The sequence below is a fragment of the Homarus americanus genome, unplaced genomic scaffold (assembly GCF_018991925.1).
Source record: "Homarus americanus isolate GMGI-L3 unplaced genomic scaffold, GMGI_Hamer_2.0 scaffold46973, whole genome shotgun sequence".
NCBI lineage: Eukaryota > Metazoa > Arthropoda > Malacostraca > Decapoda > Nephropidae > Homarus > Homarus americanus.
The window spans coordinates 988,351-1,005,671 of NW_024735516.1; positions in this window are offsets into that span (position 1 = coordinate 988,351).

Consider the following 17,321-nt stretch of genomic DNA (forward strand, 5'->3'; position numbering starts at 1 on the left):
AACTCTGCGGGCTGTCTTGGGGGACTTCTCACTGCCAAGCCACACAGATTCCTCGAATCCCTCCCCGACACTTCTAACCCCCCAGAAACCCCTTCGTCCAACCACAACTCCATTAACCCCCTGGACCCCTACAACAATGATAGTTCGTTGTGACAAAATGTGAGAACATTATTTTTTAAGTGAGAATAACATTTGTGACATGCCCAGACAAAAAAATAATTAATAATCCTGACAAATTATGAGTATTTGGCAAAATCACAGAGGAAAATAATATGAATATATTTATGGTGATAAGCCAGTGAAATAAAACCTTCAAAGGTACAAATCAGGGTTGGCAAAAATCATTGTTTAAAACAATTTTTTTTAACAAATTTGGAGGGTTTTAATGCTATTATGTTGGTTTTAATAAGTTTTAAATATTCGAAGCCCTTTTTGTAACTTCTTTAATGTTATTAATCATAAACATTACATTCAGGATGATTCGGCAATTATGTATACTCTTGCATCTCAAAAAATCACTGTAAATGCCAAATTTGAAAAACAGAAGTTTTGATCAGTCATCCAGGCAAAAATTAAGTTTAAGTTCATTTTAATGCACGAAATAAACTATTTAAAGAATTCATTCAGGTACAGTGGGAGAGAGAGTGAGATGGGCAGTGGCAACGTGGCTCCCCTGGACACTTATAATACTGTACATGATCTGAACACTTTTGAATCAAGAGGCTCACTTGCTTCCCTTATAATCAGGATTTAAGATGTGTGCAGCCCTGTAAGAAAGCTTATCATCATCACTTTCAACAGTGTTTAACAGTTCACATCCATGTCTATACTGAACAACCACAGGGACATAGTACATCCCTGTCTAACATCCACATTTATTTCAAATGTTGCCCCGTTGTCCTTACAGAATGATTTTACTGCCTTTAATAGCCTTCCTCCCACCCCATACACTTGTAATGCCTCCCACAATGCTTTTCTGTTCACCCTATCATACGCCTTTTTCAAATCTATAAATTATCAAAACCATTTGTAAGTAATAAAAAAACAACAACAAAATATTTAAAACCAAGAAAAAAGACAGATTAAAAAATAAAATGTTTGGTTTTAACTTTAAACCATTAAATCGGCCAACCCTGGTACAAATATTGTTGAAGTTGCCACCTGCAATATCCATAAGGTTCATTTATACATTCTCATCTACCTGTGATTCATTTGAAAATGTTATCTTTCATCATGTACAGAATAGATGGCTTACGTTAAAATGTTACAGCGCCTATTATGAAACAGTGTTCCGGAATTAAGCTCTACATTCTGTACTCAAATCTTTCAGATGCTCTTAAAGAGAAAATGTGTGTGTGTGTGTGCGTGTGTGGTGCAGCCTAGCCTCAGAGCTCAGGTTAACCCTAACTTGTGTATTGACACAAGTTAGGCTGCCGAAATTAGGCTTGAGGCAACATTTTCCTACGTTCATATTTCCCATGATTTTTATGCAAAGAATGTCCAATTACACGCAACACGAATATATTTCCACCATGATGTTCTTTAGTTATGGTTACGGTTTAGATTGTATTAGTAGAGAAATATGACTAAAAAAATAAAAATACTTTTTTCATGAATTTGTACGGTTTAAACTATGCTATCGCTAAGCGTTTAATACAAGGAATTAATACTGAATGCAATGTGATGATATAACATGAATATGATTATAGAACCACCAAATGGACTTAATTTAACAATAACTTAATAAAACAAAAGTTAATTCTTCAGCAAAACTACTGATTAGCAGGACATACATACATACATACATTCAACCAAATCAATACATATTCAGCCACAGAATCATAGCGGGAAATACACATATACAACCAGATGCACGTGCAGGTAGACAGAGAATGACAGATACACAGCAATATAGCAATGTAGTCATACTAATAGACCGACATAGTATGACTGAATATGTATAGTGTTGACTCCTGTTTTCGCTGTTATGTATTACTGCGCAATGTAACGAGAGATCCGATGGTGTTAATTGCCAGTTCTAGGGTATAACTAACTTTTTTATTATTCTTGGTAGTAGTACTAGTAGTAGTAGTAGTAGTGGTGGTGGCGATAGTATAGTGTCGTAGTAGTAGTATTGGTATAGTAGACAAGATTATCCTCATTGTATAATCGTAGACAATTATCAACATGTTGAATAATCGCAAACATTAATTATTTGCATGTTGAATAATCGCAAACATTATTTATTTACACGTTGAATAATTGCAAGTCCAATTGATAATCTCCACAGTTTCTGATCATCCGAACTTTCGTCAACAATTGCCACCAGGAAATAATTTATCTCCGCGTTAGGCTGTGTACTTGGTGGGGTATATTTTAAGCGGCGTTGGGTATACCCTTTTCCTTTGCTAGTAAGAGGGTGAGATTAAGCGAAGCCGTGATTACAATTTAATGGATAATATCGACAATAGGATGTGTGTTCAGCCGTAATGTAGCCCAGCAGCGACATTACTGTATATACCACTTGAATTCGGTCACCTCTGAAAGGACGTTTACGATATTCATATTTTGAAACGGTAACTTTTTATACTTTGTGCTAGTTGACATGTATGTAAGTCAGATATTTATATTTTGTGCTAGTTGACATGTATGTAAATCAGATATTTATACGTTGACATGTATGTAAGTCAGATATTTATACGTTGTGCGAGTTGACTTGTAAGTAAGTCGATATTTATACGTTGTTCTAGTTGATCATTAATAGAGGAAGCCTGTAGTAGATGTGACCTATGTATTACTTGTGTGAGGATCATGTTAGTGATGTGAGAGACAGGAATAAGATGCCAGGTGTATAATAAAGTGGACGCTCAGGGAGGAGTTTATGGGACTAGAACTGGCTAAAGTGAGGGCAGTGAGGCGATAATTGGAGGGACCACAGCGGTTTCTTTTCTATTTTTATATTTCCTGGATTCCTGTATATCGTGGCTGCAAACGACGGAGACTGAGTTAGTACAGGAAGATGACTTTAATTTGTTAGCAGATATACTGATTCACTATATGCGTTTCATTATCAAGATGAGTGTAGTTTATTTTGCCAGGTTTTCGAAGAAAATGTGTTTGGAATCGCCCAAAGGTATTTCTGGTATGACAGGAAGAAAATAAATTTGGTTTTATGTTCCTCTTATTGTTATCAAGGTAAAGTCTCCCGGGTTTATTTTGTCATGGGATCACCTTTCTTGTGACGACGACAGAAATTGTTCCGTCATGTTGACACTTGTAAACAATGTCTTATATTAGTAGTTAACTGTAAAATCATTATCAAGTGCATTCTAAACGGGGATGTAAGAAGCGTCTCACTGTGGTCACGACACAAAGAGGCCCCAAATTGTGGCCAGATTGTCGCTAGACCGGAGGCGTTCTCTTGTCTTTATACTTTGGGGGAAAATAATCGACGAGGCTTCTAGAAGCTGGGGTCCGGAACCTCCAAGCTTCCTTCCCTGTCTCCTGGTGAGAGAATGTATCTAGTTACATAAATTTTTTAAAGGTTAAGTGAGGCAGTTAGCGGTGCTCTCTGAGCCTCAGTCGGGGGGAAATGTACCATGCAAGTCTTTAAGAGTCTTAGTGTAGTGGCAGGAGTATGGACCGTAGTGAAGAGTGAAGAGCCCGCGGTCTCTCGCCTCAGGTGGCGTAGGCCCAAATATTTTTCTTTCGCTAATGTTTGCCTGGCGAAAATACGCCTGCGCTTCTGGTTATTTGCCTTTGAATTTGCTTATTTCAAGCTTTGTGTACCCAATGTTGGACTCGTGTATTTATTATTTAAGGTGAGTGAAAATCATGTATATTGCTGATCATCCCTGTGTTCAGAGGCAGGATTCTGGGGTTCTCGCCGTAACCTGTGGCTGAAAAACACAAGGAACGTGTTCACACAAAGGATATAGTAGCTTTAATGGCGTCCAAATTATACGTGGACTCTGCTGTAACTGGCTGTTGTTATACCCAGTGATGTGAAGTGAGAACTCAGCACTTGAACCTCTGACACCCATGAAGACATTGACAAGAAACTTCTTGTTAAGCCGCAATTCTTTCGTCGAGTACCAGACATGACGAGATGACTTATGGCTTACTAGAGAGAGAGCGAGACTACACATGGAGAATCTCTTCAGCAAATCACTTCTCATTAACATCTGAAACTCGGACAAGATCGATTAAATGTTCCGACATTACCCATATGCAGGGGTATATCTATAGTGCGTTTTTTCTCAGCTGAGGAAAGATGCCCCACCCCCTCCTCAAGAGTTACAGCTGATTGGCTGTTGTAAATCTGACCGATTTTTGTCCTGAAGTAATGATGTATTTGTAAATGAGTTCATTCATGATGACCATTTTTTATGATAAAGATATTTAGCTAAATTATATAATGATACATACGTTCATTATTTCATACATAAGCACGTAGGAAGTTTATCAGAAGTGTTTATTATACGTGAATTAACTGTTAAACTGTGGTAGCAAATTCACGCTTTAGTAGGATGCATTTAATATATACTTATTTTTACCCACCATAAGACATAGAAAGACTAATTACTTATCAGTAATATTACATAATGTAAATTTTTTTTTAAAGATCAGAATCACATTGAAATATTACACGACCGTTAGCAGAGGCGGGGAAAATATGAAATTGTTCGCAGTCATATTTCCCGCCTCTGCTGACGGTCGTGTAATATTTCAATGTGATTCTGATCTTTAAAAATGTTGTTTTTTGCATAATGTAGTATTACTGATACGTAATTTGTCTTAGTATGCCATATTGTGGGTAAAAATAAGTATATATTAAATGCATTTTACGAAAGCGTGAATTTGCTACCAGAGTTTAACAGCTAATTCATGTATAATACGATAAACTTCCTATGAATAAACTCATTTAGAAATATATCATTATTACAGGACAAAATCGGACAGGTTTGCAAAGGCCAATCAGCTGTAAATTTTGAGGAGGGGACGAGGCTTCTTTTCTCAGCTGGGAAAAAACGCGCTCTAGTAAAATGTGAGTGCCCCTTAACATCATATTGTCAGCACTTCAGCATATCTTTATATTGTTGTTGCACGAGCTAAATGAGTGGTTACGTCGCTGGTCAGGGGGGGGGGGGGTTACTTGGGAATCTCTCTAAGAATCTGGAGACTAATTACTGTACACACACCACGTGTGTACAGTACTCTGGCAAATCTTATAGTAAATAGTGAAGAATTCTTAGATTTAGTCTTTAAAATTCACACAAAGAAACATCTTAAGCCCTTGTAATTGATATCAGGTTCACAGACACCCACAGCCTCTCACCCGGGATTCTCACACATCCATTCGCAAAGTTTTTGATCTTAAACTTTGGGTAAAAGATTGAACTCAGTTACTGAAGAGAGTCGGAGCAATAGTGGCAGTCGTATTCTGTACTGCATATGTGTGTTGCAGCCAAAATTAACCAGTGAGGCCGTGTCCGGACCTCTTCTATCATCTTGGAAATCTTGAGTCTTTATTTTCTCTTCATCTTGTACTCTGAGTATCACACTGGTTCTCAAAGACTTAGGTTGATAGATCTCTTGTTGGAGGATACCAAAACGCATCAGATTATGGTAGAATATTAGTGCAATTTCTAAGTTATTGTACCTGTGCTGCAGTTATATAAGCCAGTTAGATATTTTTTTTCATTTCTAATTAGAGAAAAATATGTGTTTTACAAATCTCTGAGAAGCCTGTCAAGTTGGGTAGTAGGTTGGAGGAGGGAGAATGACGGTTGTGGGTCCGGATTTTCAAAATAACGTATACAGCATATTTCACCTGAAGATTAACCACCCTAACCTAACCTATATATCTTTTTACCCCACCCTACCTTAGCGTAACCTACCCTAACCATTTCTAACCTACCTTACCATAACGATGAGTAGGTGTTTCCGTGATAGGCAGCTGTGACTTACCAAATGCAGTTAATAGTACCTTCTGAGACTAAGTTTATCACTAAATATTACAGTGTTATCAGCTCTTATATGTCATGTTATCAGAGTCCCTTACTGACTGTCGGACAATGAATCCTGTCAACAACAATGGCCAGGAGCGTTATTGTACTCGATAGCCCCAACACTTCTTGTTTGGTTGACGCCTTTGTTGTTATTCGTCTCAGTGACTACAGAAGGCGTTGAAGAGAACTCTACTCGCCTGGTCAAAAACAGTCATACCCCTTTCCAGATCCTCAAGGGTTCTCACGCCATTTTTCATCCAAGGAGGGGTGAAGCGGCAGAGTGTATACAGCTTTCGTTTCCTGTCTTACGCGACTCTGGTTTGCGCCCTGGACGTCCTCCGTCCATCCAGCTGTGAATGGGTATCCAACTTTACAGATGGAGAAGTGAAAGCGGTCGATTGCCGGCCACACTGCCTCCTTTTTTGCCGATAAAAGGCTCAAGTCTACAGTGTGCTGTATCCTCACAGCCCCTAATGGGTCGTCGGTTCTTGGAACCCACTTCCACTGTCCCTCTACCTGGGGGTGAGTGGACCCAGGTGTGTACCGCCGGGCTGACCTTAGTCTGGCTTCTCAAGGGTTCTCAAAAGACCCTACTGGAAATAAGCATCTGATGGCTTTATAGGCTATCCTTGATCGAATTGCCTTACCGTTTACTGCACTATTTTAGTGTCCCTGCACTGCCAGTACGCTGGAAACTATACCAAGGTTTACCTCCACGGTCTATGCATACCGTATGTCAGCGTTGTCTGTACTCGTGCTGGGCTGTATACCTGCAGTGTCAATATACATACCAAACCAATTCTATCCTGACCTGGCCAAATCTAACACAACCTAACCTAATATATCTCCCCAGGTAGTGTTAAGGTGGTTAATCATCAGGTGAAATATTTTTTAGCTGATCCGTAATATCTTTTTGAAAATCCGAAATTTAATTATCGCGCTCTTCATTCTCTAACGATTTTAACGCTGAAGCTACATTTCATCACGATTCCAACAGACTTAAATTTAATGTGATTCTAACAGGCCTGCCTCATTTTATCAGGGTACTAACATCCAGGCTTCATTTGATCACGATTCTAACAGGCTTCAGTTTAACGTGATTCCAACAGGCTTCAATTTAACATGATTCCAACAGGCCTGCCTCATTTTACCACGATGCTAACACTGAGGCTTCATTCTATCAAGACTCATTGTACTGTGGTTGTTCTTGCTGCTTTCCACCACCACCTTTGAGGATGTCAAGTCAGCCTCAGGTGTGTGATAAAGATGAGTCGAGCTGACGTCTCCTCTGTATATATGTATGTATGCATGTATGTATGTATGTATGTATGTATGTATGTATGTATGTATGTATGCATGTATGTATGTAACCCGGCCTTAATTACGAGCCTCCGTTGAAGAAAAATTATACGTGTCAGTCGCAGCAGACTCCCTCAATCCGGCTGACGACAAAAATGTACATGGAGTGGACATCAAAGGTGCAAGAATGTAAGAGACAGATGGGATAGGTGGATAGATAGAAGGAGAGGTAATATAAATATAGAAATGATAGATGAGATTGATAAAGAGAAAGGGGATGAAAGAGAGATAGAGATAGAGAAAATGCATGAGAAAGATAGGGAGACAGGGCATGAGAGATGGAGAAAAGGCATGTGAGAGATCAAGAGAAATAGCTTGTGAGAGGTGGTGAGGAAAGTCTGATTGTTGATGTTTGTGGGAATAGAAAGAAAACAAAAAATGTTCTTTCTACCTCATCAGCCATTTATCGGTACTGCACTGGCCCGTCTTCACTTCCTCAACTGCTGTGTACATATGGGTAAACTGGAGGTGTCCTGGGTGGGAACAATCTACCCATCGTCCTCAAAGGTTTAACCCATCATCCTCAAAAGGTTTAACCCATCATCCTCAAAGGTTTAACCCACCGTCCTCAAAAGGTTTAACCCATCGTCCTAAAAAGGTTTAACCCATCGTCCTCAAAGGCTTAACCCATCGTCCTCAAAAGGTTTAACCCATCGTCCTCAAAAGGTTTAACCCATCGTCGACAAAAGGTTTAACCCATTGTCCTCAAAAGGTTTAACTTACCGTCCTCAAAGGTTTAACCCATCGTCCTCAAAGGTTTAACCCATCATCCTCAAAGGTTTAACCCATCGTCCTCAAAAGGTTTAACCCATCCTCCTCAAAAGGTTTAACCCATTGTCCTCAAAAGGTTTAACTTACCGTCCTCAAAGGTTTAACCCATCGTCCTCAAAGGTTTAACTCATCGTCCTCAAAGGTTTAACTCACCGTCCTCAAAGGTTTAACCCATCGTCCTCAAAGGTTTAACTCCTCAAAGGTTTAGTCCTCATTTAACCCCTCATTTAACTCACCGTCCTCAAAGGTTTAACTTACACCGTCCTCAAAGTTTAACCCATCATCCTCAAAGGTTTAGCCTCGTCCTCAAAGGTTTAACTCACCGTCCTCAAAAGGTTTAACCCATCGTCCTCAAAGGTTTAACTCACCGTCCTCAAAAGGTTTAACCCATCGTCCTCAAAGGTTTAACTCACCGTCCTCAAAAGGTTTAACCCATCGTCCTCAAAGGTTTAACTCACCGTCCTCAAAAGGTTTAACTCATCGTCCTCAAAGGTTTAACTCACCGTCCTCAAAAGGTTTAACCCATCGTCCTCAAAGGTTTAACTCACCGTCCTCAAAAGGTTTAACTCATCGTCCTCAAAGGTTTAACCCAACGACTTCATATATCGAACTTGATCTTGTAGGTTCTATAAATATTCAACTCATTAAATTAATCTTCAGTTAATAAAAGTGACATAGTTATTGAGCAAAAATCTGCGATAGACATTCTTTACAGACTCTTTGAATCGGTAACTTCCATAGATTGTAAAAAAAAAGATATTTTATGTGATTTGGCTTCTGTGAATATCAATACTCTATGTTATTTTATAATTTTCAGTGATTAATGTATTTGTATTCTATGTGATTTGGCTTCTCTTATGTTATTTATTAATTCTCATGTGATTAATGTATTTGTATTAATTAGGGGCACCACTCGAAAGGTTCCCACATATAAATTTTGTTGTTGTTTACTTTGTTAGGGGATATCTATACTATTCTGACTTAATAAACAATATCAATTTATATTAAAAAAAAATATTCCGTCGAAGGTTATTTTGAGGCGTTTGTCATCGTCATCCTCTGAAGTTGTTGACGGGATGTAGTCTGTTTACGGACGTGTGTATAGATGGCCTATATACATACCCTCCCCCTCCCCCTCTCTCTCCCTCCCTTACTGAAACTGATGGGGTATAAAGAAAATGGAGTGTCAGTGTGCCCAGAGCTCTCCCACTAACTGATATACATAGTGGGTTGAAGGCATGCGAGGGGTGGGGGAGAAAGAGGAGAGTGGGGGGTTGGGGATGGGTGAGAAGGGTGGGGGAGAAAGGGAGTGGGAGGTTGGGGATGGGTGAGAGGGATGTGGGAAATAGGAAGGAGGGAGGAAAGGGGTGAGAGAAAAAAGTTGAGGGTGAGGGGAGAAAGAGGTAGAGGGTGGAAAGTGAGGAGGTGAAGTGAGATGAAAGATAACCCTATACCAGAACCACAGCTGAAATACACAGACCTGGGAATAGCACCCATCAGTAGGACCCGTCAACCAGCAGATTATAGCAAAAAAAAAAAAACGGAAAACAAAACGATCCGAGCAAGAACACTGACAAAGACTTCCCCCCATCAGATAATAAACAAGTATAGATGGTTCTCAAAAAGTTAGCAAAAATCTAAATGTGTCTATCATCTCCCCCTGATTCTTTACTAAGGCTAGGCAATATAGACAGCCTCCCTAGACCAGAATACGCTAGTACAAGATCGGTGGAAGATGAAATATGGCCTTTAAAACACTCGTAAATGGGATGGGGTCTTGGTTGTCTATAGTGCCAATACCGCCAACTAGACAAACAGCTCCAAAAATTACACCCCACCTTAACAGCCCAATCACCATACTCTAAGGTTGTAGTTAGTGTGTAGCAAGATGGTCAGGCCGTCAACTAGTGCCCATACCTCACCCTAATCTTCATCAATTTCCGACCTATTAACTCCCTTCCTCCTTCCTCTAGCTTCCCCCCCCTCCTCTCTCTCTCTCTCTCTACAGAAAAGGTGAGAGGATAGTTGAAGGGGGAAAGAGAGGAGAGGGGCTGGATGAGAGAGAGGGGAGGGAGCAGAGGAAGGGGAACGGAGGGATAAGAAACGGGGAGAGGGGGTGAATGAGAAAGGAGGTAGGGAGGTCTGAAGGATGAGAGAGAGGAGGAGAAGGGGGAGAAATCTGGAAGAAAATAAGTTTGAGTCTTGAGGTTCACTTTAATTTACTGGGAGGGAATAAATTTTTGAGTGTCCTTGTAAATCTTGGCAGAAGGTAAAGGGAGAGAGAGAGAGAGAGAGAGAGAAAGAGAGAGAGAGAGAGAGAGAGAGAGTGTGTGTGTGTGTGTGTGTGTGTGTGTGTGTGTGTGTGTGTAAAACTGTCAAGAAAGGGTAATGCATTAAGCTTCCAGTAATGTAAGGGTCTCGCTCACTGGCCATATTTTGTCCCGATAGGCTCAAAGACTCGGGCCCTAAGGGTGGTGTGTGATTAAATCCGTCAGTATCATGGCCCACAAACTCGCAGGTGCCACGATAGACTGGAGGGCGTCCAGTACCTATCTCAGCACCTCAGCCCCGTGATAGAGAAAGGGACCACCTGTTGCACACTGAGGTCGGGCTTCTCTCTACAGGAGCTCGAGTAATTTTTTGACGAACGATTTACCAGCTTTAAAGATCTTACTACGTGACGCCCGTAGTTCAGAAAATAATGATTTAAATAAAGATTGATAGCAGGTGGTAGCAAAAAATACTGTTTTCATATGTGAGTTAGAGAAACTTATAGCTAAGTTTCTATTGATAACCTTTAATCATTTTAATCACTTATCTGATGCTGTGTGTATCCTGAATATATCTAGTCAACAGAGCTATCCTCTACACACACACACACACACACACACACACACACACACACACACACACACACACATACACACAAACCTCCCGTAACGTAAATAATAAATTATGTCATTCTACTCTGTGAGCCAAGGTCACAGGTGTGCTCCCTGCCTAGCAGGTGTGTGTGAGCCAGGAATGTTGGCAGTACCGACGATATTGTCACCGCTGACTACTAGTGTGCTCATGTTTGTAAACAAATGACGTCATCACTTCTCATTGATCGGATGAGTTCCAAGCATTTCTGGCATGCCTGAACTGTCGCGAGTGTTTCTCCCGCCAATTTTAGCTCACTACTACATCTCATGTATGTGTGTGGAGCGTCTCGCTTACACTCCTCTTTATTGGACTGTTACGTCGTGTTGTGGTGTGTTTAAGAGACTGCCGCAGAATTCACAAGCGCTTCTTGGAATGTTTTGACGGTAAATGATATGACATGGTACGCTTCGCTTTAAAGAATTCTTCTATTTGTTGACTATTCTCTCATTTTGCGCACACTCGCTCTTTCTCTGTGTATAGTTTATAAAGGTAATGTATAAAATGTAACACACACACTGGTCAGGTGCAGGGTGACCGGGTAGGTGTTAAACTCCATTATTGTTCTGAGGCAGCAGCTATAGTCGCCATACAGTACGGTAGTATACAGTACAAGCTCCGTCTGCATAATCGAGCGTGTGGTTGACCTCCATATATATTTACTCACGGTACGATTTTAACAACAACTTTGATGCGTATATGACATATTTTTTTATATATTTCTCTAAGTGAATAATAGTTGTAGATGTGAGTGTTAAGGTCCCATAGATTCATACAATTGTCTTATGTTAATAAGGCTTCAGGAATAGACACTAGTGTAGCTCCCATCCAATGATTAATTAGTTACCCAGGGATATGATGGGTGGAGCTCAGATATCCCCTGGGCTTATCTACGAGCATTATAGTGATTTACCTCATCCCACGGCAGGATATTAGTCTACTGAAGGTTGTTCAATCCTCGGCAGCAGTATTCCCAATTGTATAATCATCATAAAATGTATAACCCGTTTTGACAGCTGACAGAGACAAATTTTGAGGCTTTCGCTGAGGCCTCTTACAAACAGTTAGTAATGGTAATTTTGGTTATCCCTCTATAAGTAGCAGGAGAGACTAAACCAATTCTCTCTATTCATCTCTATCGTCAAGTCTTCAAAAGGAGTGTCGCCGTCAACAACACTTTCTAAAGTAGTATTACAGTAACTTGTAACAGACACACACATTCACACTAGTTATTATAGAACGGAGAAACCATAAAGATAAATACAAAGACAAACACTGTATCCTCAACACCTCACCTGCAGGATGACTTACAACAATAATCACTGGGTTCATTATTATTATTATTATTATTATTATTATTATTATTATTATTATTATTATTATTATTATTATTATTATTATTACTAATATTATTATTATTACTATTGTGTGTGTATTATTATTATGATTGTATTATGTTATTACTATTTATTATTATTAGTATTATTATTATTATGATTATTATTATGTTATTACTATTATTATTATTATTATTATGTTATTACTATTATACATTATTATTATTTATTATTATGATTATTATTATTATTATTATTATTATTATTATGTTATTACTATTATTATGTTATTATTATTATTATTATTATTATTATGATTATTATTATTACTAATATTATTATTATCATCATCATCACCATCATCATCATCATCATCATCATCATCATCATCATCATCATCATCATCACCTGTCTAGAGCATCATATGGACTGTTCTCAAAGGTTCTTACGATGGATATTCCTCGTAAGTGGAGACGAAGAATACTGTACCTTTAACTGGCTGTCTTCATCTATACTACACAAACAAGGTCCAAATAGACACCGGCATTATACTGTGACTTTACCTTAATGAGCTACGTTCACTTATCACCGGAAACGATACAAAATGAACCCCCTGACGATTAACCACCCAGCTTATTTCACCTGACGATTAACCACCCTAACGCTAACTTAACCGAACTTAATCTAATCTGACCTGACATTGACCTAATTTAATCTAACCTTACCCAACCTAATCTAATTTATCCTAGCCTAACACAACCAAACCTAACCTAACTTTACCTAATCTAATCTAACCTAGCCTATCATAGCCTAACCTAGTCTAACATAACCTAATTTAATATAACCCAGCCTAACCAAACCTAAACTAAACTAATCTAACCTAATCTGGTCTAACCTAACGTAACGTAACCTAACCTAACCTAACCTAACCTATCCTAACCTAACCTAACCTAACCTAACCTAACCTAACCTAACCTAACCCAGGTATAGCATAAAGATATTGAATCAAGAGGTGAAATAAACTCGTGGGGAGGGTGGCTAATTAAACCCATTCTATTCGGTAGAGAGATTTATGAGGAAATTACGAGACTATTTTTAGGTGTTGTGTTGTAAGTGTGTTCTTCTGTTATTTGTTACGTGGGATTATTTTGTTTTTTCTTTCTCTGTCTCTCCCTTTCGTTTGCATATTCTTTCTCGTCTGGTGTTTTTTTTTCGTGTTTTTTATTTCTTTGTGTCTGTTTCTCTTTTTTCGATTTTCTTTCAAAAATTTCTTTCTCTCATCCTCTCTATTTTCTTTCTCTTCCTCTCTCTCTTTCGCTCTCTTTCTCTCCTTCTCTCTTTTTACGTGTGTTATTTGTGGCAGTACTGTTAACAATTTGCGTATGATACATATATATATATTAAACTAAAATATTAGAAGTATTTTTTTGAAGTTTTACAAATCTGACCAATTTATGATATCATTTAATTAATCCACATATACATAGGTTAAATATATAATAAAGTAATAATAGTTAAAAATGTCCAATAAATGAATAAAGAGACAGGTAGATGTTTAGCGTCCAGGTGTGACCTTTCATCCGCTGCGCACAACACTCCACGCGGCTCGCCCTAAAAACCTGACTTAATTAAAACATGTTTGGCTTCACAACTTGCTATGTACACAGGTCAGCGTCCCCCACCCCCCCTACCTCGCGTGTTGACACTCTAGGGGCACCCACCCACCCACCCACACACCGTCTTGATGGATCTCGCTGGTAAACATGTTTTCTCATTATTTGTCGGGGGGAAAAAAGCTATACAATGTACTAGTGTTTGTATCTCTCTACCAGTCAATCCACTGCTCTCCTCAGTACCAAGCTCCTCTCAACTCCACCAAACATTACACAGTCTTTACCACCAAACCCAAGTGTGTTTTAGTATACGTGTTTGTGTGTGTGTGTGTGTGTGTGTGTGTGTTTGTGTGTGTGTGTGTGTGTGTGTGTGTGTGTGTGTGTGTGTTTGTGTGGTGAGATTGCTTATGTGTGTGTCTGCTTATGTTTGTGTGTGTGTATGTGTGTTTTAGTGTACGTGTGTTTGTGTGTGTGTGTGTGTGTGTGTGTGTGTGTGTGTGTGTGTGTGTGTGTGTTTTAGTGTACGTGTTTGTATGTGTGTATCTCTCTCTCGCGTCTATGTGTTATCCTTCTGTCATTTTTCCTCTTTTTTTTTTTAAGGAGAGGCACTGTCTATTCCCGTCTCCGTTTTCTGTTGACTTTCCATCCTCTGCTGCCCGCTTCTCTTCTCATCCTCTGCTGCCCGCTTCTCTTCTCATCCTCTGCTGCCCGCTTCTTCTCATCTGCTGCTGCCCGCTTCTCTTCTCATCCTCTGCTGCCCTTCTCTTCTCATCCTCTGCTGCCGCTTCTCTTCATCCTCTGCTGCCCGCTTCTTCATCCTCTGCTGCCCGCTTCTCTTCTCATCTGCTGCTGCCCCTTCTTTCATCCTCTGCTGCCCGCTTCTCTTCTCATCCTCTGCTGCCCGCTTTCCCATCTTCTGCTGCCCGCTTTCTTCTCATCCTCTGCTGCCCGCTTTCTTCTCATCTGCTGCCTCTTCTTCTCTGTTTCTCTTCATCCTCTGCTGCCCGCTTCTTCTCATCCTCTGCTGCCCGCTTCTTTCTCATCTGCTGCCTTCTTCTCTTTCTCTGTTTCTCTCTTCATCCTCTGCTGCCCGCTTCTCTTCTCATCCTCTGCTGTTTCTCTTCATCCTCTGCTGTCCCTTCTCTTATCATCTGCTCTCCTCTTCTGTTTCTCTTCATCCGCTGTCCTCTTATCATCCTGCCCGCTTCTCTTCTTATCCTCTCCTGTCCCGCTTCTCACACTTCTTCCCATTCCTCATGTTTTTCTTCAGCTTTCTACCCACGTCTTATTTACTCTATGAAATAAACTTTCTTTGGCCCACACTTCACCGGTCTTCAGGATTCGTGGCGTATATTTTTATAGCTTCATCTAACCTTTTGATAACTATTATAACAACCTTAACTTAACCTAAACTAACTAACCTAACCTTTTGATAACTATTATAACAACCTTAACCCAACCTAACCTAACTAACCTAACCTTTTGATAACTATTATAACAACCTTAACTTAACCTAACCTAACTTACCTAACCTTTTGATAACTATTATAACAACCTTAACTTAACCTAACCTAACTTACCTAATCTAACCTAACCTTTTCATAACTATTATAGCAACCTTAACTTAACCTAACCTAACCTAATTTAACTTAGACTAACCTGTGGGTAATTTTTACGTTAACCATAACCTAACCTAATCTAACCTAAACTAACCTATTGATAATTTTTTCGATAACTATAACCTAATCAACCAACCTAACCTAACCTTCGGAAAATTTTAAACTGTAACTTAACCTAACCTAACCTAACCTAACCTAACCTAACCTAACCTAACCTAACCTTACCTGATCTTATCTAACATAACCTTTCCATAACTTACGACAACCATAACAGTAGTTATAACTCCTCGTATGTTGTATACAGTATAGTACCTGCAACATACCTATAAGCGCCACACAGGGATATGACACTACCACACTGTTCGCCACACAAGGATCTGACATTACCACACCTCGCCACACAAGGATCTGACATTACCACACACTTCCCCACACCACGAACTGACACTACCACACTATTTGCCACACTGGATCTGACACTACCACTGTCATACTCCACCACACAGGGATCTGACATTACCACATTTAGCCACACAAGGATCTGACATTACCACAATTAAGCCTCACGTCACCTTGTCTCATGTGTATCGTCTTCGTACTGTCCACAATTACCATATATAATCCCTTAACACACACCCCCTCCCACAAGTTGTAGTACATAATCTGTTTACAGTACAACAGTTAAGGGACATGTACTACACCCCCTCCCACAAGTTGTAGTAATAATCTGTTTACAGTACAACATTAAGGGACATGTACTGACCCCCCAGTTGGTATACTTAACAGTAAGGACATACTTACCCCCCTCCCACAAGTTGTAGTACATAACTGTTTACAGTACAACAGTTAGGGACATGTCTGTACACCCCCCTCCCACAAGTTGTAGTACATAATCTGTTTACAGTACAACAGTTAAGATGTACTGTACACCCCCCCACAGTTGTAACATAATCTGTTTACAGTACACAGTTAGGACATGTACTGTACACCCCCCCCAAGTTGTAGTACATAATCACAAAAGGACATGACGCCCCCCTCCCACAAGTTGTAGTACATAATCTGTTTACAGTAAACAGTTAAGGACATACTGTACACCCCCTCCCAAGTTGTACATAATCTGTTTACAGTACAACAGTTAAGGGACATGTACTGTACACCCCCTCCCACAAGTTGTAGTACATAATCTGTTTACAGTACAACAGTTAAGGGACATGTACTGTACACCTCCCAAGTTGTAGTACATAATCTGTTTACAGTACAACATAGGACATGTACACACCTCCCACAAGGTAGTACATAATCTGTTTACAGTACACAGTTAAGGACATGTACTGTACACCCCCTCCCCAAGTTGTAGTACATAATCTGTTTACAGACAGTTAAGGGACATGTACTGACACCCTCCCACAAGTTGTAGTACATAATCTGTTTACAGTACAATAGTTAGGGACATGTACTGTACACCCCCTCCCACAAGTTGTAGTACATAATCTGTTTACAGTACAATAGTTAAGGGACATGTACTGTACACCCTCCCACAAGTTGTAGTACATAATCTGTTTACAGTACAAGTTAAGGGACATGTACTACTCCCACAAGTTGTAGTACATAATCTGTTTACAGTACAATAGTTAAGGGGACATGTACTGTACACCCCCCTCCCAAGTTGTAGTACATAATCTGTTTACA